Consider the following 25,381-nt stretch of genomic DNA (forward strand, 5'->3'; position numbering starts at 1 on the left):
CTCTAAACATATGCACCTATGTTTGGGTATATATATTTCACTTTAATGTTCAGAAAGTGCTTTCAACTGAAGTATTATGGGATATAGGAAGTAGAAAAAATAGTATTGTTATTTTACAGATACATGGATTAAAGAATTCTTCTATGTGCACATTATAATGAGCTGTTATATGCACAGGATAGAGTTCACTCATCAGTGTATTCGCCTTGGACAGACTATAATACGCAGTGAGTAGAGCCCAGATGAGGAGGAGTCCAGGAGGAGGAGAGTGGTCTGAACTGATTTTGGGAAAAAGTAAATTGCTTTTATGGATCATAATATAGTTAAATGATAAGAGAATATACTTATGTGGCTTTAGTGGTTCCCATATATTTCCCCCTCATCTACCCTACCCCACCATTGAAACCTTTATTGCAAGAACTTTCAGAATAGACACTGTAGAATTAGATGCTATAGAATTATTATTAGGCTGCTTTGCAAGGCATCCTAGTGACTTCCAGAAGTTCAGAATGGTAACCAGATAATTAACCAGCACACACATATACATACTGGCAGATAATTCTTTTGCTGAGTGGATCTCTATAGTGCTTCTGTCTCTTAAAGGTTATTGATATGATTTATTTTTTAGAATTATACGGCATTACAACTTCCTGGATGGCTTCATTTGAACCAGAGGAAAACAGTTAATCCTCAATAATCATGACTGATGAGATTCAACATAAGCAAAAACTTTCTGATAATTAGAATTACCCACTAATATAATGAATGAACTTCCTCACAAGATAGTGAGCTTCTTATTACTGAATGTGTGCTTTTAGAGAGTAGATGGCAAACTATCAAGATGATATAGAAAAGATTCCTACATTGAGTTGGGAGAAGGAATGTGTGTCTGAAGGTTAGATCAGATCTCTACAAACATCACCAATTCAAAGATTCTAAGTTTCTTAACAATAATGACTGACTTTTTTATACTAATCTCTATCTTGACTGGCATAATTGACCCATTTTCACCAATCATACAACTTATATCAAACCCATAAATTTCAATCTGTTGACCCTGGAGGGAATGGGACCTATGTCACTAAGATCAAGATCTAGTAGAGAGAGAAAGAAAAAAAAGATTCCTGGGGAAAGATTGTATCCTTGAATTCAGGTTAGATAACATGATTCCTAGAAGATGATGGATGGGTCCAGCCACAGTTCACTAGAAGAACAAATCCAAAGACAAAGTGGGAGGTAGAGAAGGATGGATTGTAATGATACCACAACATAAGACAGAATCTCTTGGGGAAACACACTATGCAAACCACAAAGGGGAATAGGAAACATTGATGAGATTTATAGCTTAAACTGTGTCCACTTCCATATACATCCAGTATATGATCCAGGATCACTCCTTTCTTCTGGGCTTCAGGATGACTAATATCTCTTCCCTTATTCCTAAATTAGGTATCCTCTGGTATGGAAAGGAACAGGTTAATACAATAAGGATATTGGCATCTTATGTGAGGGGTGCTTTTTAAAAAATAGCATTATGATATGAAAAATCAAAATCAAGGAATAGTCCGAATTACCCTTGATAATCCCTTTAATTTCTCACAAAATATAATATAGGCTTATTAAAAGATTTCAGGTAGAAAGGAACTAGAATCCCTTTAGAATAATTAATGCAGAAAGTCTGTTTATAGATTTTAGGGGATTCATGAACTTAGATGAAAGTTCTAAAAATTTCTAAGAAAGTTCTAAAAAAATTTTATTTTAATATGATTAATTTTCTTTGTAATCTAATGTATTCTATTTATTTATTTAAAAACATTATTCTGAGAAGGGGCCCAAAGGTTTCATCAAATTGTCAAAGGAGTTCAAGTCACAAAAAAGTTAAAAATCCCTGCTTTAGAAAAAAAATCAGCCTTCATTAGGGAATAAATATATTTGAAGTAGTTGTTATGGAAACAAATGAATATGAATTTTATTTTTCATAATATCCAGGTAAACTACACACCAGAAGATAGGCTAGAACAAGGACTTCTACTCAAATTAAAGAAAACAATAGAAACAAAAGACTTTAATACAAAAACTAATTATTAGAGGAAAAAAACACAACTACAATAACCTTTCAAAGAACTTCACCTGTAGGAATGGTTGTATTAAAGGGTGATTACCATGCCATAGGATTTTGTCTTCTTCTGCCTTGCCTTGAGGCAAAAGATGATAGAAGGAAGTCAAAGGAAAACCAATAATGAGGAATATTAGGGAAGCCACCTCAGCCTTTCCTTTTCACTAGATCAACCACTCCAAGAAAAATGAACACACTGTGAGTGTAATGATGATGAGGGGTTTTTATTGTTTTTTTTCTTTTTCTCTTCTTTCTTGTTATCACCTTTTCCCTTTGTTTTTATCCTTGTCATCTTTTCTTTCCTTATGGTAAAATGTGCACACTGGAACTCAACTTAATTATAGGAACAAAACATTCATGTGCCCTTTCACATTCATGTGGTGCATACAGAATAAAAGAATAGGTGAAATTAAAGAACTATTTAAGTTGTTCTTGCTCTCTCTGTCTACTTCTTTATGTATAAGTTAAATATGTAAATTGTACAATTGTTTTGTATGTTTTGTGCTTTCTTATGCTAATAGTATGAGGCAGGTGGAAGGAGCAGTGGATAGAGCATCAAGTCTGGAGTCAGGCAGATATGAGTTCATATCCAGTCTCAGATACTTGCTAGCTATGTGATCCTGGGCAAGTCAATTAAGCCTTATTTGCCTCAGTTCCTCATCCATAAAATGAGAATACACTGGAGAAGGAATGGCAAACCACTTCAGTATTTTTAGCAAGAAAAAACCATGAACTTTGTAGAATCAGTCATAACTGAACTACTGAATTAACACTATATGGGCCTCCAAACTCTTCCAATACCCATATGATTGAGGTTTATCACATGTGGAGATATCAGAGGTCAAATATATCAACAAAAAAGTAGTGAATGAAAGTAATGACAATACAGGAAGGTTGACTGGGAATATGTCAAGATATTTTTGAGACATGGGAAAATTTTCAAAATTCTGCTTCTCTATTTAGTGGAAAGATTTCTAGACTCTTATAATCAGGAGAACTGGATTTTAATCTTGGCGTTGAAACTATATAGATTTGTATTTTAGAGACAAATTTCACCAACTGTAATGGGCTGAGGCTTGAGTTGATGCACTGAGGTCCCAAGCACAAGAGGCTAAATAGTAATTGGACCATACTCTATTAATATGTAAGCTTGGAGAAAGAATGGCCCCCACCCACTCTTTGTGCAAGTCCTGATGTGTTGTATAGGAAATGACGATTTTGGTGGGTGGAGGCAGGGGAGTGGAAAAGGAAGGGGAGGAGAGACTTTTGGGACGGCCATTGCCACGGTTGCCTCCACTGTTGGCTCCACTGTTGGCTCGGCTCGCGTCGCTCTCTCTTAGCTGGCTTCCTGTCGCAACTGCCTATATTTGCTATGGCAATCTTTCTTGCCTATATTTGCTATAGCAATCTTTATTCACCTCTTCACTTCAATAAATATTGAAGATTTTTCCCTTAACCTGAATTCCTGACTCCGGCTGACTTTAAATACGTGGTCATTACATTTGGCGCCCAAGCGTGGGAATCAAGGACCCTACTTTCACTGAAGAAGTCTCCAGTGACCAGGAACTTAGGTGAGTATAAGACAAACAGGGAACTTATTTTCTTAAAGACGAAAGCAGTAACTTTTTGGCTGAAATGGGACAGATCCTAGGTAAAGATTCTCCATCCCCCACCCCAAACCCCCCAACCCCTGCCCCACCCAGGAGTGGTGTTATAAAAAGCCTGCATGACCTGATAGAAGAGGAAGGGCTAGTTGTATCTTGGGAACACGCAGCTAAACTTTTGGGTACATTAAAACGCACCTCCCCTTGGTTCTTAGAGGAAGAGCAAATCTCTCTGGGTAACTGGGCATTGGTTGGTCAACAGATCTCTGATTATAACATTGACAACCCTCAGTCAGTTCCCTTCGAGGCATTCTATTTATACAATACGATACAGATGGCCTTAAAATACCGTACTAGTTTTAGGAGAAAAGGAAAAAACTCTAAGAATGGCCAAATGCGGAAGCCCGAGGTAAAGGAGGAAGACAAAGAACAGATTAATGGCCATATCCCCACAGGGCATGAAGACTTAAGTGAGGCTCAAGGGCGGGGTGAATCTGAGGCAGCTTTAGCCCCACCTGAGGAGCAGGTAATTGACTCTCCTCCATCAACTCCACCCTCAGGGATGGAGGGAGGAGGGGTAGTGGGCGGGGCAGTGACAGCACGAGCACCTCCCCCCCAGCCTCCAGCTGCTCCTTTGAGTAGATTGCAAAAGGGACTAATTAAGGCCAAAGAAGAAGGGAGAAATGTATTGGAAATCCAACACCACATTTTTCCAGTTATTCAACAGTTTAATTCTTCAGGTCAAGAAAGTAGAAGATACTCTCTTTTTGATATAGATATCCTCAAAGACCTGAAAAAAGCTTGCACTCTTTATGGGGCTACATCAGCTTATGTTAAGATGCTATTACAAAATTTGTCTTTTGAAATCTTGACCCCTGATGACTGGAAATCTATAGCAAAGATATGCCTAGAACCTGGACAAAACTACTTGTGGCTTTCTGAATATAGTGAGCTCTGTAGGATACAAGCCCAACAAAATAGTCAAAGTGGAGTTCATACTGCAATCACCTGTGACCTACTAACAGGTACAGGTCCTTATGCAGATGTCACAGCACAAATTAGTTATTCTGTAGCAGCATATCAGCAAATTGCTGTTAATGCTATCAAAGCGTGGGCTTCCCCCCACAATAAAGACGACAAGAGGGGGGCCTTCACAAAAATAACACAAGGGCCAAATGAACCCTTTGCTGACTTTGTGGGACGCTTGCAGACAGCTATCACAAGAACAAATGGAGAAAATCCAATAACAGACGTTTTGATAAGGCAACTTGCTAAGGAAAATGCTAATGAGGTTTGCAGAAGAATTATACTAGGACTGCGCAGGGATGCTCCTTTAGAGGAGATCATAAGACGCTGTGCCACAGTGGACACAGGTGCCTTTTATACCCAGGCTATGGTGCAGACTTCCCAAAATCCAAACATGGGAAGACAGAGTCCCTCCTGGCAAGGGACTTCCAGAGAGACTCGTAGATGCTTTCAGTGTGGAAAAGTAGGACATCTGAAAGCTCAATGTTGGTATAGAGATAGAATGGGAAAACAAGGTGGGAGAACAAGACCCCAAACCCCATGTCCAAAATGCAACAGAGGCTTCCATTGGGCCTCAGAATGCAGACAGATTCAGGGAAACGGGATGAGGGGCCCAGCCCCAGGGCCCAAGGCAAAAAATACTTGGGGCATGATGGCAGCCAATGGTGCACCCAGGGAGGGCCTAGAAGTCCAGTATCCAGACATGACCAATCAGCCAGAAAGCCATATGATGGGAGAAGGGGATTACACAGTCAACCAGCCAGGAAGCAACCTGATGGCAGAAGGGAATTACAATTGGGGAGAATAGAGCTGTATGCAGCTGGGACAACTGAGATACCCCCTGGAGAGGTGAAATCTGTTCCTCTCCAGCCTATGGATCCCCTACCTCCAGGCACAGTAGGCTTGACCATTTCACCTCCTTTTTGTACCTACAAAACAGTGTCCATCCACACACTGATGTGGGAAACTGGGGAATGTGTAGATAATATCCCAGTCACTAATACAGGTAGACAATGTGTGACTTATCACCCAGGAGAAGTAGTAGCATCAGGTTTACTCATACAGAATCCTAATAAGCAACCTGGTGATAGTCACCCAGGTTCTGACTCCAGACCACAAAATCCAGGAATTTACTGGACAGCAGCTGTAACAGCTGACCGACCTATGCTCACAATCTATATAAATGGCCTACCATTGGAAGGATTGGTAGACACAGGTGCAGATCGTACAGTTATCAGAGGTGCCAATTGGCCCAGTCACTGGCCAAAGATTAAAGCAGACACCTATATGTCTGGAGTAGGAGGATCAATAGCAGCTGAAGTTAGTGCTGCCCCTATGAGATGGACTTTTGAAGGCAAAACAGGAGTTTTTACTCCTTTTATAGTTGAAAAACTCCCCATCAATCTGTGGGGAAGAGATGTTTTACAACAATTAGGGTTAAAAATGAGTACTTCGGTTTTTTAAGCAGGGCTGCTGTTGAAGACCTGCCAACACTTTCACCTGTTCCTATCCAATGGAAAACTGATACACCAGTGTGGATAGAACAGTGGCCCTTAGGTAGCGATAAAATTCAGGCCTTATTAGATATAGTACAGGAACAGCTTGAACAAGGACATTTACAACCTTCTCTAAGTCCTTGGAATTCCCCAGTGTTCGTTGTAAAAAAGAAATCAGGAAAATGGAGGATGCTCACTGATTTAAGAAAAGTAAATGAACAGATGGAAACTATGGGAACTCTTCAGCCTGGACTTCCATCTCCTACTCAATTGCCTAGAGAGTGGCCTCTTTGGGTCATCGATATTAAGGATTGTTTCTATTCTATCCCTCTGGATAAGGAGGATATGAAAAGATTTGCCTTTTCAGTGCCCAGCGTTAACTTAGCTGAGCCTTATAAAAGATATGAATGGACAGTTTTGCCACAGGGAATGAAAAACAGCCCCACTATGTGTCAAATGTATGTTGCTGCTGCTCTTGCTCCAATAAGAAAAGAATTTCCAAAAGTTATATTATTACATTATATGGATGATATATTGGGATGTGCACCTGAGGAACAAATGTTAGAAGCATGTCTACAAAAGACCATAGAAACACTAAGATACTACAAATTATACATAACTGAAGAGAAAATTCAAAGACATGCTCCTTTTCAATATTTAGGATATGAAGTATACCCTAAGGTGCTTACAGTACAAAAACTGTCCTTAAGAACAGAGAAGCTAAACACCTTAAATGATTTTCAGAAATTGATAGGAGATATCCAATGGATGCAACCAGTGTTAGGCTTGACTACCTATCAGTTACAACCATTATATGATATTTTAAGGGGAGACAGTGCTTTAAATTCACCGCGCCAGCTTACAAAAGAAGCTCAAGAGGCTTTGAGAGAAGTTGAACTGGCTTTATCCAATGTGGTTGAGAGAATCACTCAAAAACCCTTGGAAATAACAGTTTTTTCCACACAAGAGGCACCCACAGCAGTCCTTCATCAAGGAGACAGTGTGATAGAGTGGGTGAACCTCCCGGCACAACCAGAACAAAGCCTTACTCCTTACCCAGTGCTTGTGGCTAGAATTTTGTTAAAGGCCATTAAGCGAGCAGTACAATTATCTGGGGCAAGACCTGATAAGATATACACCTTTTACACCAATACACAAATTAATGTGTGTTGTGAGACCATCCCAGAGTGGCAAATTTTATTAGCCATGGCTCCTAATTTTATACATGGGTCTCCATTAAAGATAACCAGACTTTTACATAATTGGCGATGGATTCTTGAAGAAAAAGTTTCTAAAGTTCCTCTTAAAGGACCAACTATCTTTACAGATGCATCCAAACACAATATGTGTGCTGTATACTCTCATGATTTAACCATAAAGAGAGTAGTCAGAACTCCTTTTCAGTCCACTCAGCAGAACGAATTGTATGCAATCATGTTAGCTCTCACTTATTACCCAGGAGACATAAATATAATATCTGATTCAGCCTATTCAGTAGGTGTGGTACAAAGAATTGCCACAGCCCAAATAAAATTTGCAGCTTCTAATATATATCAGCTCTTTAAGGAACTTCAGGAGCAAGTGAGAAAACATCCAGGTAAGATTTATATCTTGCATGTCCACTCACATAGTGGACTCCCAGGCCCTATTTTTGATGGGAAATCAAAGGCAGATAGCCTTTTAACTATGTTAGCCAGTACACCTTTATTTCAGGAGGCCCAGGAATCCCATTCTAACTATGTTGGTCAATGCTCCTCCATTCCAAGAAGCCCAGGCATCTCATTCTGAATATCATCAGGCTGCTCGAGCTTTGCGTTTACAATTTGGGATTACAACAGAGGAAGCTAGGAGCATAGTAAAAAGCTGTACAGCTTGCCTTCCTTTCCATGCTCCTACACTGCCTCCAGGGAAGAACCCTCGTGGTTTGAGACCCAATGAAATCTGGCAAATGGATGTGACCCATTATAAATCTTTCGGTCGTCTGTCTTTTATCCATGTTGTGGTAGACACCTTTTCAGGATTCACTTTTGCCATACCAGCAGCAAAAGAGACAGCCCGAGTGGTCACTGAATTCCTCATGCAAGCATTTGCCATTATGGGTGTGCCACAAGCAATAAAAACAGACAATGGTCCTGCATACACCTCCAAACATTTTGCACACTTTTGTGCACAGTATAAGATTTTACACACCACTGGCATACCCTTTAATCCTCAAGGACAGGCAATAGTAGAGAGGAGAAACAGAGATATTAAGACGCTGCTCCAAAAACAAAAGAAAGGAGGAGCCACAGGTAACCCTAGAGAGCTTCTAAATCTAGCACTTTATACTATTAACTTCTTGATTTTTGACAAAGATGCACTGGCTCCGGCAGACAGGTTTTATAACCCACCGGAAGGGCAATGTCCAGTGCGAGCAGCTCCACTATCTTTAGATAATCGCCAGGTGATGTGGAGAGACCCAGAAAGTGGTGAATGGAAGGGACCAGATAGGCTAACTGCTTGGGGGAGAGGGTTTGCTTGTATCTCTACAGGTGGAGAAGGAATCAGATGGGTGCCAACGAGCTGTATTCGCCTTGTCCATCGCAGAGAGACGGAGCAGACCCTTGAAACGAAGGAGAAGACCCAAGAAACATCGGGTGGTTCTGTTGCTGATTGTGCCCACCACTGAAAGAGCGTGGCAGTTATGGCGTTTGACTTATGGACATAGAAAATCATTGGACTTTAAAACCCTCAGAAATCATTGGATTCTCTGAGACATAAGATTGTTGTAGGACTTTAAATCCCTCAGGAATCATTGGATTTTCTGAGAAATGATAAGACTGTTTCAGGACTTCAAAATCTGCTGGAATCATTGGATTCCCTAAGACATAAAAAGACTTTTGCTGGACTTCAAAAACTTGGGGGGATCATTGGATTCCCTGATATGTGAAGCAATGGACAATAGACTGGTTTTGGACTATCTCTTGGCTGCTGAAGAGGTGTATGTGTGACTGCTGTTTACATACTCTCCTTCTAGGACTTTTGGCAATCTTTTACAACACAATGTTGATTTATATTGTTTGTTATACCGTTACTTGGGTGTATAATTCATGTTTGTTACACCACATCAAGCCTGCACTGACTGTGGGGAGAGTCATCACTAATAGCCTCTGCGTTGTTGCTATGTGCTATGTGCTATGTGTTCCCATGCTGATGGGTTTGTGCATAATAAGACCCTTGAGCCCAGAAACCTGCTAGCAACCCCCACTTCCCTTTGGTGCTTTTCATCTCCCTTCCTGAGATGTCAGGGAGGGCGTGATTATCTCCTTTTTAGTGCTTTCACCTCCCTTCCTGAGAAGTCAGGGGGGTCGTGATCACTTCCTTTTCGGTGCTTTCACCTCCTTTCCTGAGAAATCAGGGAGGGTGTGATCACCTCCCCTTGGGGGCTCTGACCTCCCTGAAGAGTCAGGGATGGCATGATCACCTGTGTTCTAAAACAAAAGAAAGCGGGAGATGTAATGGGCTGAGGCTTGAGTTGATGCACTGAGGTCCCAAGCACATGAGGCTAAATAGTAATTGGACCATACTCTATTAATAGATAAGCTTGGAGAGCTTTTACCTCATTTGTAAATATTTCAATACTCCAATAGAATCATGATCTTATTAATGTGGGTATTCCATCCAGTAATGAGGAACACAGTGCTCCAAATCCTTGCTCAACCCATATGATCTTGTCTATATTCTCCCATTAGTTTGCCACAGGGGTTAACACAATGGATTAGAGGACCTCACCAATATTCTCTTGATATTTTAAAGATACTAATACAGAAAGGTCTCTGGTAATTAATTTTTGTAAGGTGTTATAGCCTCCTTACATGTCTAATACCTTGTTTCTTTGTTTTTTTGTTATCTTCCACTTCTATTTTTTGAAAGCTAATACTCCATAAGCAGCATAGTGGATAGAGTATTGGGCATAAAATCAGGAAGACACACCTTTCTGAGTTCAAATCTGGCCTCAGACATTCACTAGCTGTGCAATGCTGGACAAATAACAACCCTCTTTGCCTCAGTTTCTCAACTCTAAAATGAGTTGGAGAAGGAAAGACAAACCACTCCCTGACAAAAAAAGAATTCCAAATGGGGTCATGAAAAGTCAGACATGATTCAAATAACATTTCATAATTCATAGCCATACAACACCACCATAAGAACTTTTTTTTGAGACAATAAAGGGGGACTTTTTTTCACAGAGAAGTTTGAGGTCATTAAAAGGAGTTTGCAATTTCACAAATGTGCTATACTCTTCCCCTTTTCCTTTTTCAATTTTAGAACCATTATCCATTGGCATTGTCCCTTCAAGACTAATATGGTGATGGACAATCTCAATAAGTTGTCCAATTAACTTCATATCATTGTTTAGACAAATAGGCATTCCTTGACACATAATAAAACACTTAATAAGTACCTACTATGTTCCAAGCATTATGCTAAGCATTGGAGACACAAATAATACTAAAGACATTTCTATCTGCAGAATTTTTTAATCTAAAGGGGAAAATATATCACACCAAAGGAAATTACAAAGCATGAAGAGGGAAGAAGGTACACAATATGGGGCCATGAGGGAGAAGTACAAAGAAGTTCAAAGCAGTGTGGGAAATGAGAAGACTGTGGTGGCTTTGGAGTTCATGGCTGCTTTCCAATCAGAGGATCTAATCCAAAGCAGAGGAAATACAGATGAGATTTTTGTAATAAGGCTGATTCAAACCTTTAGGATAAGATTTCCCAGTGATGACTTCCTAGGAAATATGATGGAATATGTGATATAAAACCATAAACAAGCTCAAACTATATTTTGCATGATTTTATAAGTATAATTAATATCATGTAACTTGCTTTCTCAATGGGTGAAAGGGAAAGAGAATTTGGATCTAAAAAAAATTAAATGATGTTAAAAACAGATAAACAAATAGTCAAAGAAATTATACAGATTCTAATACTCACACTACCTAGTTCCCAGGGTTCTATCTATGTATTTGTGTATCTGTACAGCTGAATTATTATGAGGTAGTAAATATTTATCAACAATTTCTCCAAAAACACCAGATATACTTTTTTTTCTCCTGAGGCAATTGGGGTTAAGTGACTTGCCCAGGGTCACAGCTAGGAAGTGTTAAGTGTCTGAGGTCAGATTTGAACTCAGGTCCTTCTGATTCAGAGCTAGTGATCTTATCCACTATGCTACCTAGCTGTCTCTCCAGATATACTTTTAGGTTTAATCTGCATTATTAATATTTTTCCACCACTTATTTAATCTTTTCCGTTTTGTAAGGTATAAAAGCTCACACTAAAACTTAACTGAATTCCACAAGCTAGTTTAAGTTGGCTCTTATACATCAATTGTTATTAGTATTATCCATTTGGGGTTTTGAGTCTTTGCTTTTCATAAAATGGATATCTAAATCAAAGAATCCAACGGCCTCTGTTGAGGATATCTGGATAACTATTAGTTGAAAAAGAATGCCTTCTACCACATACTGGACAAATGATCATTTAGTCTTTGCTTGAAGATTTCTAGTGAGGGAAAACACTATCACCCAGAGCAATCAAGCAGAATAAATATTATCCAGGGATTTTAGAGTAAATGTTTAAAAATTAACTGTTTGAGGTATGGGGGGCGGGTGGAGTACATATCACATATTTTAAAATTTAATCAAAATTATTAGCATTTTTAATCCATCATTTTCTTTAGGCTAGACAATCAACAAAACAATATGTCAAGCCCTGTTTTATGGTGTTTGCCATATGTCCTAGGTATAAATGCTTACAATGAAAATTTAATCATCACTACCCATAAAGTTTAGGAGCTAGATTCTATACTCTCATGGTTTGAAACTTCTTTCACACAAGAGTCCTTCAGATTCTTAAATACAGCCTTTATGTCCTCAACCTGTCTTTTCTAAGCTAAACATAGCAAGTTTTTTCAACCAGTCTTCATATGGCATAAAAATAGGATGCTTCATGATTATATTTGCCTTTCTCTGAACATTCTGTTGATTAACTATGTGTTTTCTGGAAATAATATTCCAGATATGTTCTGATTAGGATGGAATTTCATCTCCCAAACATTCCTAATATATTCAGTAAGGGCAGAATATTACCTCCCAAATATTTCTGATATGTTCTGATCACTGCAAAATATTAACTTTTAATCTCAGATATCATGGTTTATCATTGTTATTTGTTTATTGCTGCTGTTGTTAATGGAGCCTAAGATTACATTAAAATTTTTGGCTACTTTAGCACATTTGACTCATATTGAACCTGCACTCCATTTAAATCCCGAGATCTTTTCTCAAACTGTTGTCTAATTTTGTATGTCCTCCATCTTGTAATTATTTAGTCATTTCTTTGAAATGAAGTTCACAACTTTGTCTTTGTTTCTTGGGAAACATAATTCTATCCATATGGGGAACTTCTGGTATGGAAATCCTCTACACAGATGTAAGGTAATTGCTTGACACACTTAGAAATTCAATGACATACTCAGTGACACATAATCAGCATGTGTTGATGATGGGATTTGAATCTAGATTATGCTGACACTGAAACCAGCTATCTCTCCCCTCTAGTACTCTTCTTCTGTTTAAAACTGTTCCTCTTAAATTTAATATTAGATTTGGCCTATTTTCTGAACTGTCAAGATCTTTTTGGGATCTGACTGTCATCGTGAATGCATGCTGATTTCCAGTTTTATGTCATCTGTAAATTTGATTAGATTGTTATCTATTTATTTAAGTAATTGATAAAACACTCTTTATAATAAAATCTTATTGATGTTCTTATACTTTAAATCACCTTTATTTCAGAATATATCCCTTAATCTTTTTGTCTTTTGCTACATAGCAAGACATGTCTTGGAACAAAAGAGAAAAGAAGAAAGCAGTTCAGCAAAAGTAATCAACATATTAGCTGAATCGAACAGCATATGCAATATCCTACAACCATAGTGTCAAACCTTTGCAAAGAAAGAAAGAATGCTCTTTTTTTTTTTTTGACTCGTCTTCTTGTCAACCTTAGTCATTATAATAACAGTGTTCAGTTGTAGAGGGTTTTTGTTTATTTGTTTTGTTTTAGTTGTTGCTGTGGTCCTTCATTCCACTTACACTTTCATAGTTTTTAGTTAGATTGCTTTTCCTTGTGTTATCTCATTCTACAACAGCTTTCCTAACTCTTCATGCTTCTCTGAATTTTTCCTATGTAATTTTTTTACTCACATAAAATCATTCCACTGCATTCATGTACTGCAATTTGCCTAGACAGCCCCAGTCAAAACTTAGTTTTTATGTTTGGGGTGCCATAGAAAGTTTTGCTCTGAATTATTTCACATATAAAGGATATTTTTTTTTTGTCTTTTATTTTCTTCAAGGGCATGATTAGCTGGAATCTTTGAGACAAAGGGAATAAACAATTTAGACAAAATTTACTTTTTTTCTAAAATCTTTCCTGAAGACTAGTTTATATCTTCAATAATGAGCTGAAGAAAGAAATAGCAAATACTCCAGTATCTTTACCAATAAAGTCCCCAGTGGGGTCACAAATAATCAAACACTACTGAAATGACCTAAGGATCTTGTTGCTACTACTATAGCAACTATTATTACTGCTGCTACTACTATTACTACTATTGCTTCTACTGCTGCTGCTAATTACCATTTCTAAAAAAGCCTATTTTGTGCCAGGCATTGAGCTAAGGGCTTTGCTAACATTATTTTAGTTCATCCTCACAACAACCCTGGTAGATAGTATTATACAACTGAGGAAACTGAATCAAACAGAGATTAGATGACTTGATCAGTCACTTAGCTAGCAAGTCTCTGAGGTTGACTCAGGTATTCCTGGTCCAAAAATACCAGATTAGAACCTAATCTTGCACTGATGCATTGTTGGTGGAGTTGTGAACGAATCCAACCATTCTGGAGAGCAATCTGGACTTATGCCCCAAAAGTTATCAAACTGTGCATACCCTTTGATCCAGCAGTGTTACTTCTGGGCTTATATCCCAAAGAAATACTAAAGAAGGGAAAGGGACCTATATGTGCTAAAATGTTTGTGGCAGCCCTGTTTGTAGTGGCTAGAAACTGGAAATTGAATGGATGCCCATCAATTGGAGAATGGCTGGGTAAATTGTGGTATATGAATGTTATGGAATATTATTGTTCTGTAAGAAATGACCAGCAGGATGAATACAGAGAGGCTTGGAAAGACTTACATGAACTGATGCTACACTTCAACAACGATACTGTATGAGGATGTGTTCTGATGGAAGTGGATTTCTTTGACAAAGAGAAGATCTAACTCAGTTTCAATTGATCAAGGATGGACAGAAGCAGCTACACCCAAAGAAAGAACACTGGGAAATGAATGTAAACTGTTTGCATTTTTGTTTTTCTTCCCAGGTTATTTTTACCTTCTGAATCCAATTCTCCCTGTGCAACAAGAGAACTGTTTGATTCTGCAAACATATATTGTATCTAGGATACACTGCAACATATTTAACATATATGTATAGGACTGCTTGCCATCTAGGGGAGGGGATGGAGGGAGGGAGTGGAAAAATTGGAACAGAAGTGAGTGCAAGGGATAATGTTGTAAAAAAAAAAAAATTTATCCTGGCATGGGTTCCGTCAATAAAAAATTATTAGAAAAAAAAAAGAAAAAAAAGAAAAAAAAAGAACCTGGTCCTGAGTCCTGGTCCAGAGTTCTAACCACTTTGCCATTTATCTGTTAGTTATGAGAAAATTAATTACTAATTATCAGTCTGTCAATGCTACCTAAGTTTCTACACATAACATTGCATCTAACTTTGTAGTTAACTTGAGTTTTGACAAAGTCAGTTAAGAAAAAAACAGACATCAATCAAAATTAAAATCAAACTGCTTTTTTTTAAAGGTACTCTTCAAACAATCTATTTTTTGAGTGACTATTAAAATAGTCATACAATTCCTATGTGTAGACATGACCTTGAATCAAAGGGAAAGCATCTGTTTTAAAATATGAAGACTAAATATTCAAAGAAGCAAAACAATTCAAATTGTTGCTTTCTTTATGAGGTAAACAAAAGGGTTTTGCACTCTAAAGTTTAGCCCAAATCTGGGTGATAGAATAAAGTACTAAGTCATTTTGACAGATGGAGAGTCTGACAGAGTATTTTTTATCCCTTTGCTATGTTTCCCAGGCTGACTTTTCTCTCCTGGGATAATCTAAACAGAAGGAATCAGTAAGAGGAGATGGAAACAATTCTCTGACTTTAATTTTAAAATATTACCAGGAAAAAAATGAAATAGAATGGTTGAGCAGCAGCCCAGAATAAACAGAAAGACATTATGCATTTTAGCACAGACAAATACTACCAGGGAAAAAAAGGGCCATGTCATATTTTTCCCCCACATTTCTTCCAGGGGAAAAAAAAAGCATCATTCTTGCCATTTAAATTTCACAGCTCTGCTTCAGTGCTGACAAAGACTATCAAAATTCTAAAGAACATTATCTAGTTTTTCTTTTTTTAGTGTTTAGAATTCAACAGGTAGTCCATTAAAAAAAAATTATCCTGGCATGGGTTCCAGGATAGTACTTTATAATAAGTCAATAAAAAGTTATTAGAAAAAAAAAAGAAAAAAAAAGAACCTAGTCCTGGTCTAGAGTTCTAACCACTTTGCCATTTATCTGTTAGTTATGAGAAAATTAATTACTAATTATCAGTCTGTCAATGCTACCTAGGTTTCTACACATAACATTGCATCTAACTTTGTAGTTAACTTGAGTTTTGACAAAGTCAGTTAAGAAAAAAAAGACATCAATCAAAATTAAAATCAAACTGCTTTTTTTAAAAGGTACTCTTCAAACAATCTATTTTTTGAGTGACTATTAAAATAGTCATACAATTCCTATGTGTAGACATGACCTTGAATCAAAGGGAAAGCAGCTGTTTTAAAATATGAAGACTAAATATTCAAAGAAGCAAAACAATTCAAATTGTTGCTTTCTTTATGAGGTAAACAAAAGGGTTTTGCACTCTAAAGTTTAGCCCAAATCTGGGTGATAGAATAAAGTACTAAGTCATTTTGACAGATGGAGAGTCTGACAGAGTATTTTTTATCCCTTTGCTATGTTTCCCAGGCTGACTTTTCTCTCCTGGGATAATCTAAACAGAAGGAATCAGTAAGAGGAGATGGAAACAATTCTCTGACTTTAATTTTAAAATATTACCAGGAAAAAAATGAAATAGAATGGTTGAGCAGCAGCCCAGAATAAACAGAAAGACATTATGCATTTTAGCACAGACAAATACTACCAGGGAAAAAAAGGATCATGTCATATTTTTCCCCCACATTTCTTCCAGGGGGAAAAAAAAAAAAGCATCATTCTTGCCATTTAAATTTCACAGCTCTGCTTCAGTGCTGACAAAGACTATCAAAATTCTAAAGAACATTATCTAGTTTTTCTTTTTTTAGTGTTTAGAATTCAACAGGTAGTCCATTAAAAAAAAAATTTGTTCTTCTTTTGCATTGTATGGTTTTTGTGGTCATTTTAAATGGCATTACATCATACAGTTTCACAGGATCAAAGATTTAGATAGGATTGGAAGGGACTCTAAAGTATGTATCCTTTAACTCTTTCATTTTCTAGAAGAAAATAAGGGCCAAAGATATCATAGTTTTATACATCTAGATCTAAAAGCTAAATCGGAATCTGGTCCAGCCCTCTCATTTTATAGATGAGGAATCCAAAGCCTTGGTATATTTGACAATTTCTAGCGGTCATCCAGGTAGAATGACTGATCTGTGAACTCAAGCCTTTTAAGTCCAGGAGGCAATACTCTTCACTGCACCATATCATGTCTTTGGTTATATTTTACAAACATAAACTAATTTGATCATTTTAACTTAATTTTTAAGACAGAAAATATAAATTGACCTATTTCATTTGTCTTAATTTCAAGAAGTACATTTGAGTCACTTTCTTCCCTTTTCACCTAATTGTTTTGATTTATTTGGCATTCCTTGAAAAGGGCAGTGTCCCAAGAAAGCAGTATTACCTCAAGATGAAAGAGACTATATTAAATGAGAACATCAAAAATGGACAAGCATGCTACAAAGTTGAGTCTATGAGCAAGCTATCTCTCTTCATCAGAGGGTATTAGGCTACTGGTAGGTAATTTTTTAGTAGTGTGTTCTCTGAAATCTCAGTCAGAAGGATAAGAGTAACAATGTTTCCTGCTTTTTCACATAGAGTCCTAGCTGTTAATATATTGGTATTTTTTTCCCCTCAAAAGGTCTTATAGTTTTAAACAACAGTCATTTCTGGCACATACCCAACTCTTCTCCCTGGAATTAAATATTCACTTATAAAATAGAAAAACAAGAAAGCAAAAAAAATCTGTGATGGTATTTAACAATGTATGTAACAGATTGCCTGTAGCCTCTTAATTATCCAATGAAAAGTGGGATGTATGTTTCATAACCTGTTTTCTGGAACTGATATTGGGTTTCACATTTAATTTGGAATTAAATGATCAAAATATTTGAATTGAGAGTTGACCTAAATCTAATAGAATGAAATTTAGTAAGTAAGAATGCATATAAAATCTCATACTTGTATTTTTTAAAAAATCACAATTACAATGATGGAGAAGACCCATATGGCTAAAAAACAGGTCACCTAAAAAAAGATCTGGGGATTTTTGCAGATAGAAAACTTAATAGGACTTAACACTTTTGATATTATAATCAAGGAAGCTAAGCTCTAGATCAGCAGTTTTTTTTAATAAAGACTTTTATTTTCAAAACATATGCATAGTTTTCAACATTCACTCCTTCAAAATCTTGTGTTCCAAGATTTTTTTTTCCTTCCTTCTCCCCCTATTCCCTCCTCTAGAGTTAAGTAATCTAATAGATGATAAACATGTGTAATTCTTCCATACTTATTTCCACAATTATCATGCTGTACAAGAAAAATCAGATCAAAAAGGGGGGAAAATAAGAAGGAAAAATGCAAATAACAACAACTACAAAAAGTGAAAAGACTTTGTTGTATAGATCAGCAGTTCTTAAACTGGTATCCTTCCTCCCATCTCTTGTCAAGAGATGCATAGATAGATTTCATGGCTTCAAGGGATTTCATGGAGAAAATTCATGAAGTTGGATGGAAAAAAATCTTTATTTATATTAACATCTTGTTGAAATTTAGCATTTCCTTTGAATTTGAATTAAAATAAAACATTTTGAGAATATTTTTTCCCTATCAGCTGTACTTTTGGATTAAAGTCCATTATGGTTCCAAGAAATCTTGTCATTAGGAGATTCACCATCCTGCAAGACTGCATCTGCTTTCATATTCATACCTCATCAAGACCTATGGTACATTTTCTTCTGATTCATTTCCAAGCTGCATTCCACTGGGTTAGATTCCAATAGTGACACCTCAGCTTTTCAGTTTCCTTTTTTATATATTGTTTATCCTATTGGATTGCAAGCTCCTTGATAACAGAAGCTCTTTTTTCAAATTTGTAGCCCTAGAATTTAGCACAGTTCCTGGAACATGATAGGTGCTTAACAAATGATTATTAACTAAATGAAAAAGGATTGATAGACTTCACAAGATTGCTACAAGGGTTCATGACCCAGAAAAGGGTTAAGAACTCCTGCTCTAAATCAGTGATCTTATGAGAATCTTAAGATTTATTAAGATTCATTGGATCTAAGACCATATCTATCCAGCCCTACTTTCTCATCTGAGCTCTGATATTGTATCATCAAATTTCTAATAGATATTTAGAAATAGATATTCTGAAGGACTTCAAACATATTCTCCTAAGTAGATTATCTCTTCTAAACCTCACCTTTCTTCTGAGCTTCCGCATTACTTTTTAGGTACCACTACACTCCCTGTTAAGGGCAATGAATTGCCAAGAAAAATCCACAGACAACATGGTCCAAAGGATCACAAAGAATTGAATACAACTGAACAACAACAAAATTAGGCTTGTTTGGATACAGGTCATTATAGTAAGAATTATAGGCTATGCTTGTACCTCAAGGTTATACTCTGACCTCTCACTCTCATTCATTCATATATTCAATCAGTTGCCAAAACCTGTCATTTATATCTTTACTATGTGTCTACCTTTCTCTATTCTCACACAATAATTATCTTACTTAAATATTAATCATTTTTGAGCTATTTCTTTCTTTTTTCTTTTTTTCTTTTCTTTTTTTGTTGCTGAGACAATTGGGGTTAAGTAACTTGCCCAAGGTTCCACATCTAGGAAGTGTTAAGTGGCTGAGGACAGATTTGAACTCAGGTCCTCCTGACTTCAGGTCCAGTGATCTATCCACTGTGCCACCTAGCTGCCCCTTTTTGAGCTATTTCAGGAAGGTTGGACTCCCTTTTTAAAGAATTTCCTCATTCAAAATAATAATAATAAAATTATATGATGGTTGCTCTATGCCAGGCACTGTGCTAAATGTTTTACAACTATTATATTACAACTATTGCAATTATATATATGTATATGTATATATATATGAACATGTGTAATATGTATATATATATATGTATAATGTATATTATAATAAACACACACACACACACACACACACCCAATATTATATTTGATCCTCCTAACAGCTATGGGAGATAGATGCTACCTCATTTTTTTTTTATTAAAGCTTTTTATTTACAAAACATATGCGTGGGTAATTTTTCAACAATGACCCTTGCAAAACCTTATGTTCCATATTTTCCCTTCCTTCCCGTGACTGCCTCCCCTAACTAGCAGGTAGTCCAATACAAGTTAAATATGTTTAAATATATGTTAAATCCAATATATGTACACATATGTATACAATTATCTTGCTGCACAAGAAAAATCAGATCAAGAAGGAAGAAAAAAAAACTGAGAAAGAAAACAAAATTCAAGCAAACAATAGCAGAGAGAATGAGAATTCTATGTTGTGGTCCACACTCTTTTTCCAAAGTTCTCTCTCTGGGTGTAGAGGGCTCTCTTCATCACTAAACAATTAGAACTGGTTTGAATCCTCTCATTGTTGAAGAAAGCCACATCCATCAGAACTGATCATAATGTAGTCTTGTTGTTGGCCATGTGTAATGATCTCCTGGTTCTGCTCATTTCATTCAGCATCAGTTCATGTAGGTCTCTCCAAGCCTTTCTGTATTCATCCTGCTGGTCATTCCTTACAGAACAATAATATTCCATAACGCTCATATACCACAATTTATCCAGCCATTCTCCAATTGATGGGCATCCATTCATTTTCCAGTTTCTAGCCACTACAAACTGGGCTGCCACAAACATTCTTGCACATACAGGTCCCTTTCCCTTCTTTAGTATTTCTTTGGGGTATAAGCCCAGTAGAAACTGTTGGATCAAAGGGGATGCACAGTTTGATAACATTTTGAGCATAGTTCCAAATTGCTCTCTAGAATGGTTGTATCCACACACAGTACCACCAACAATGTATCAGTGTCCCAGTTTTCTCACACTCCCTCCAACATTCGTCATGATCATTTCCTGTCATTTTAGCCAATCTGATACATGTGTAGTGGTATCTCAGAGTTGTCTTAATTCACATTTCTCTGATCAGTAGTGATTTGGAACACCTTTTCATATGACTACAAATAGTTTCATTTTCTTCATCTGAAAATTGTTCATTCCCCTTCGACCATTTATCAATTGGAGAATAACTTGAACTATTATAAATTTGAGTCAATTCTCTATATGTTTTAGAAATGAGGCCAGTGCTACCTCATTTTATAGAAGAGAAAACTGAGACAAGCAGAACACCTAAGGCTGGATTTGAATTTAGATTTTCTTGACTTCAGACCTAGCATTCTCTTTACTGCACAGTTGATAAAACCCCTCTTATTTATATTGTCTGATTATTCTAAAATTGTTTTTGGACTAATTTGTAATTTCCAGAGAGGTAACTAATTTCATACAATTCCCACATATTTATGCATTACTGGTCTCCTAGAGGGTAAAGCCACACACACACACACACACACACACACACACACACACGCACACATACACACACACACACACACATATATATATATACTATAGTAGAGTACCAAGAACAATTGGATGGGACAACTTGGTGAAATAGAAAAAACAGTGCTCTTGGAATCAGAAAACCTTGCTTCTGCATATATTAACTATGTTTTCTTAGGCAAGTCTCAAAATCTTTGTAAGTCATTGTCTTTGTGAAAGTGCAGGTAATAACACATGTAGTATCTGTCCCATAACTTACTTATGAGGAAAGTGTACAGTAAACCTTAAGACTTCTTAAAAGTATAGGTTATAATTCTTAATATTATAATGGTCTCTATTCAACCAAGTCTAATTGTTGTTGTTCAGTTGTGTTCAATTCTTTGTGACCCTTTGAATCCAACTGTCTGTGAGTTTTTCTTTGCAAAAAAGCATGCAGATTACATTAATAAGAATTTCTTTGATTTTTAATGCAAAACATTTAAAATATTGATGAAGCATGATCATGTCATAGAGAATTTCTTGCATATCAGCTTAAGGAAGAAATTCCCTGTGGAAGAGGGGTTTCCTATAGATGGTAAATCTTCCAAATACTTCTGTCTGCAAATGACATTTTACTGATGTATCATGATTTTATTAACAAAATACCTTCAGTATAATCTATAACTGTTAAAAAGTGGTCAGTCCAACCATCCATGAAAACAAATAAATAAATAGTGCTCAAATTATAATAGCATATGGATGAGCTGTCTCTTAAATTAGATACTAACTAACAAAGAAACAGCGAATTGGGCACAGAGTTAAATAGCAAAAGTAAAGAAGGGCAAGTTGTGGTTAGAATTCTATGCAGAATTTTTGATCATCCTAAATTCTTCCTGAATCCCAAAATCTACAATTTCAATAACAGGTCATCTTTAATGAAGGTCTACCTTTAAATGATATTATTGGATACTTAATCATGGGATATTATAATTTCTGAACAATCACAATTTCAGATAATCCAGAAATAATGGAGAAATGCTTGATGGTTATCAGTGTTCAGTTGTGTTTGACTCTTTATGACCCTACATGGAGTTTCCTTGTCAAAGATACTGGAGTGGTTTGCCATTTCCTTCTACAGTGGATTATGGCAGATAGAGATTAAGTGACTTGCCCAGGTTTACTCTGGTGTAAGTATTTGTTTGAAAGGAATTGGAATCAGATCTTTCTAACTCTAGGCCCAGCACTCAAACTACTGAGTCATCTAGCTATCCATAAACATGACTTAGTCTATTGTTGATCTTAAAATGACTTAGTTTTATTGAATAATGATATGCAATACCAGATTGTCAAAGTATATGTGTGATCATTCAATGAGCAAGCATTTATTACTTAACCCCTATCAGCTTCAGTTTCCTCATCTGTAAAGTTAGAATGATAATAGTATTTAGCTCTCAGCATTGTTGTGAGTATAAGATAAGTTAATAAAATAAAATTTATAATATAATAATTAAGATAAAATAAAATAATAAGGTAATAGTTATGACTTGCTTTGTATAGTGCCTGGCACATAAAAAGTACTTATGAAATGCTTGTTTTCTTCTTCCTTTCCTTTTCTTTCATTTTCCTTTTCCCTTTCCTTCCTTCTTCCTTTCCTTTTTTCTTGCTTTGCTTCCCTTCCCTTCCCTATCTCTTATTACCTTCCCTCCCTATCTCTTATTACCTTCCCTCCCCTCTGTTCAACTCTCCTCTTCTTTTCTTGCCTCTTTCTCTCTCCTTCTCTTCACTTCTCTCTCCTTTTCCTTTCCTTTCCTTTCCTTTTTAAGAACTTAATCTATGTACTGTGACATTGATATATTATTTATTAATTATTGATTGAAAATGATATTTAATCACAGAAATCATTACTTAGGAATTAGTATTCTTAACATTAGGTATATAAGATGATTTGACTTCTTAATAAAAATTACTTCCTTAAGTCTAGGAGCTATGGCATAGAATTATTGAGTCATTATGGTCATAAGATGTTTTACCTGGTCACAAGGTTATTATCAAATCACTCTGCTGTTGTCTAACATAGGATTTTCTAGAGGATGTTGATTTACTGTGTTTTGCCCATTGAAATAGACTTTTGCAAATCAGCATGTAATCATGTCCAATGTAAGCCTACCCTACATCTTTACACCTGTTACATTATAAACCTCTCACATTCTTATTTAGCATCACTGAACCTTATGTACCCAACAATATAAAAAAAAAAAATCTGCTCTGGCTGCTTTAATTAGTCCTTGGCAGCTGAGAGAATTCAGGGATCTCACTTAATGGCAATAATACTGCTAATAAATGACCATGGTCAGATTTTCTGCCTCAGTTTCTTCTCTTCACAGATTTTTTTTTTTTTTTCATGATAAGACATGGTGCTAGGGAATAGAGACATGATAACAAAAGTAAAAAATTCCCTGACCTCAAGGAATTTATGCTCTATCAGGAAGTGGGTACATACATAGGCATACCAAAATATAAACAAATATGTATATAACATGATTTGTGGGGAGGAGAGCACTGGCAGATGGTGGGAATCACTAAAGGCTTTTTTGTAAAAGATGGAGTTTTGAAGGAAACAAGGATTTCTTGTTTGAAGAAGTTTGAAGGAAACAAGTGGAGGTAAAGAAGGGAATTAAAAGCACAGGAAAAGGAGTAACATAAAGATCACCAATTTGACTAAAATGGAGAGTGTGGAAAAGGGGGAAATATCGGCTTTCAAGGATAAGAAAAGGCCAGGTTATGCAGAACTTTAAGCACCCAAAAGAAGAACTTATATTTGAATCTAGAGGTCATAGGGAGCCATGGAACATATTGAGCAGGTAGATAACATGATCAGATCTGTCCTTAGGAAAGGTCACTTTTTGTTAAGTCTATGCAGGAAGGGCAAGCCTTGGGGAGTAGTGTACTGTGAAATTCACCCATGCAAATTCAGCAGTAGGGAATCTGACTTGTTCCTTTCCACTGGGAAAGGCCAAAACTCTCCAGGGGCATACACTCTAAATGATAACCATTTCCTTTCCTTTTCCATATAACTGCATCTAGTGATGGTTGGGAAACTGATCCTCCTTTAATTCTAGCACATCATTCAACCCTTGACTATGCTCTGAAATGTATCAAACGACAAGCCAACCAGTTTGGAGGAAAATTGCTTTGAAGTATAAAACACAATGAATTCCTTTGGCCCAACTAATCACAAAGTCCTTTGATATTCATCTTTCTTACAACTAGATTTTTTTTTCTAATGACAACAAAGCCTTGTATACATAGTCTTTCCTATGTGTAATCAATGCCCCAGCTTGGGATCTTTGGTTAAAATGGTGATTAGCCTTGTATTACGTTGTGATCATTTATAGGGGAAAAGGGCAGTGCAGGAGAACTGATATCTGTGTTCCTCTCCTTGTGCTGAAATCCCCAGAATGTGAAATGAGATATTAACAGATGCTTTTTCCCCTGGCGTGGCTCAGATTATTATTCCTATTATCATTTATTCTTCCATCTGAGGAGAGCAGACAGAGCTGTCACAGTAGGGAGGGAAGTTAGGAAGCCATAAAAACTAACATTAATCCACAGATGACAAGCATTCATCCCAAGAATTTTGAAACTCTGTTCACAGGGAGTAACACAGATCCAGGGCACTCACCTAAGGTTTCTCCTTCAAGGCATAATAAATTGATTAAGTTGGCCTATAGGCACCTTAACTGTAAATACTCCACTTAGAAAATATTTGGAACCCTAGAGGAAAGAGTCGTTAGGACAATATTTGTTCTTAATTAAATCATCTTTCTCTTCTGTCAATAAATAAGCCCCATTTATGAAATGGGTGTAACAAAATACCAGTGCCAAGAGAAATGCATTATCATGACTGGATAATGAAGTTCTGCTATAAGATAAAGGCTAAGATATTCATAATAAAAAAAATAGGTTGGAAAAAGGTGAGACATTTACTATTTAAGAGGTAAGAAAATCTCATACTACTCCCCATTGTTTGCCTATGTTGTTATCTACTCTGGAGCTTGATTTTATTTTGTTAAAAGTAGCAAATTGTTGATCCCATTTACTTAAA

Source organism: Antechinus flavipes, chromosome 1, assembly GCF_016432865.1.
Source record: "Antechinus flavipes isolate AdamAnt ecotype Samford, QLD, Australia chromosome 1, AdamAnt_v2, whole genome shotgun sequence".
Lineage (NCBI taxonomy): Eukaryota > Metazoa > Chordata > Mammalia > Dasyuromorphia > Dasyuridae > Antechinus > Antechinus flavipes.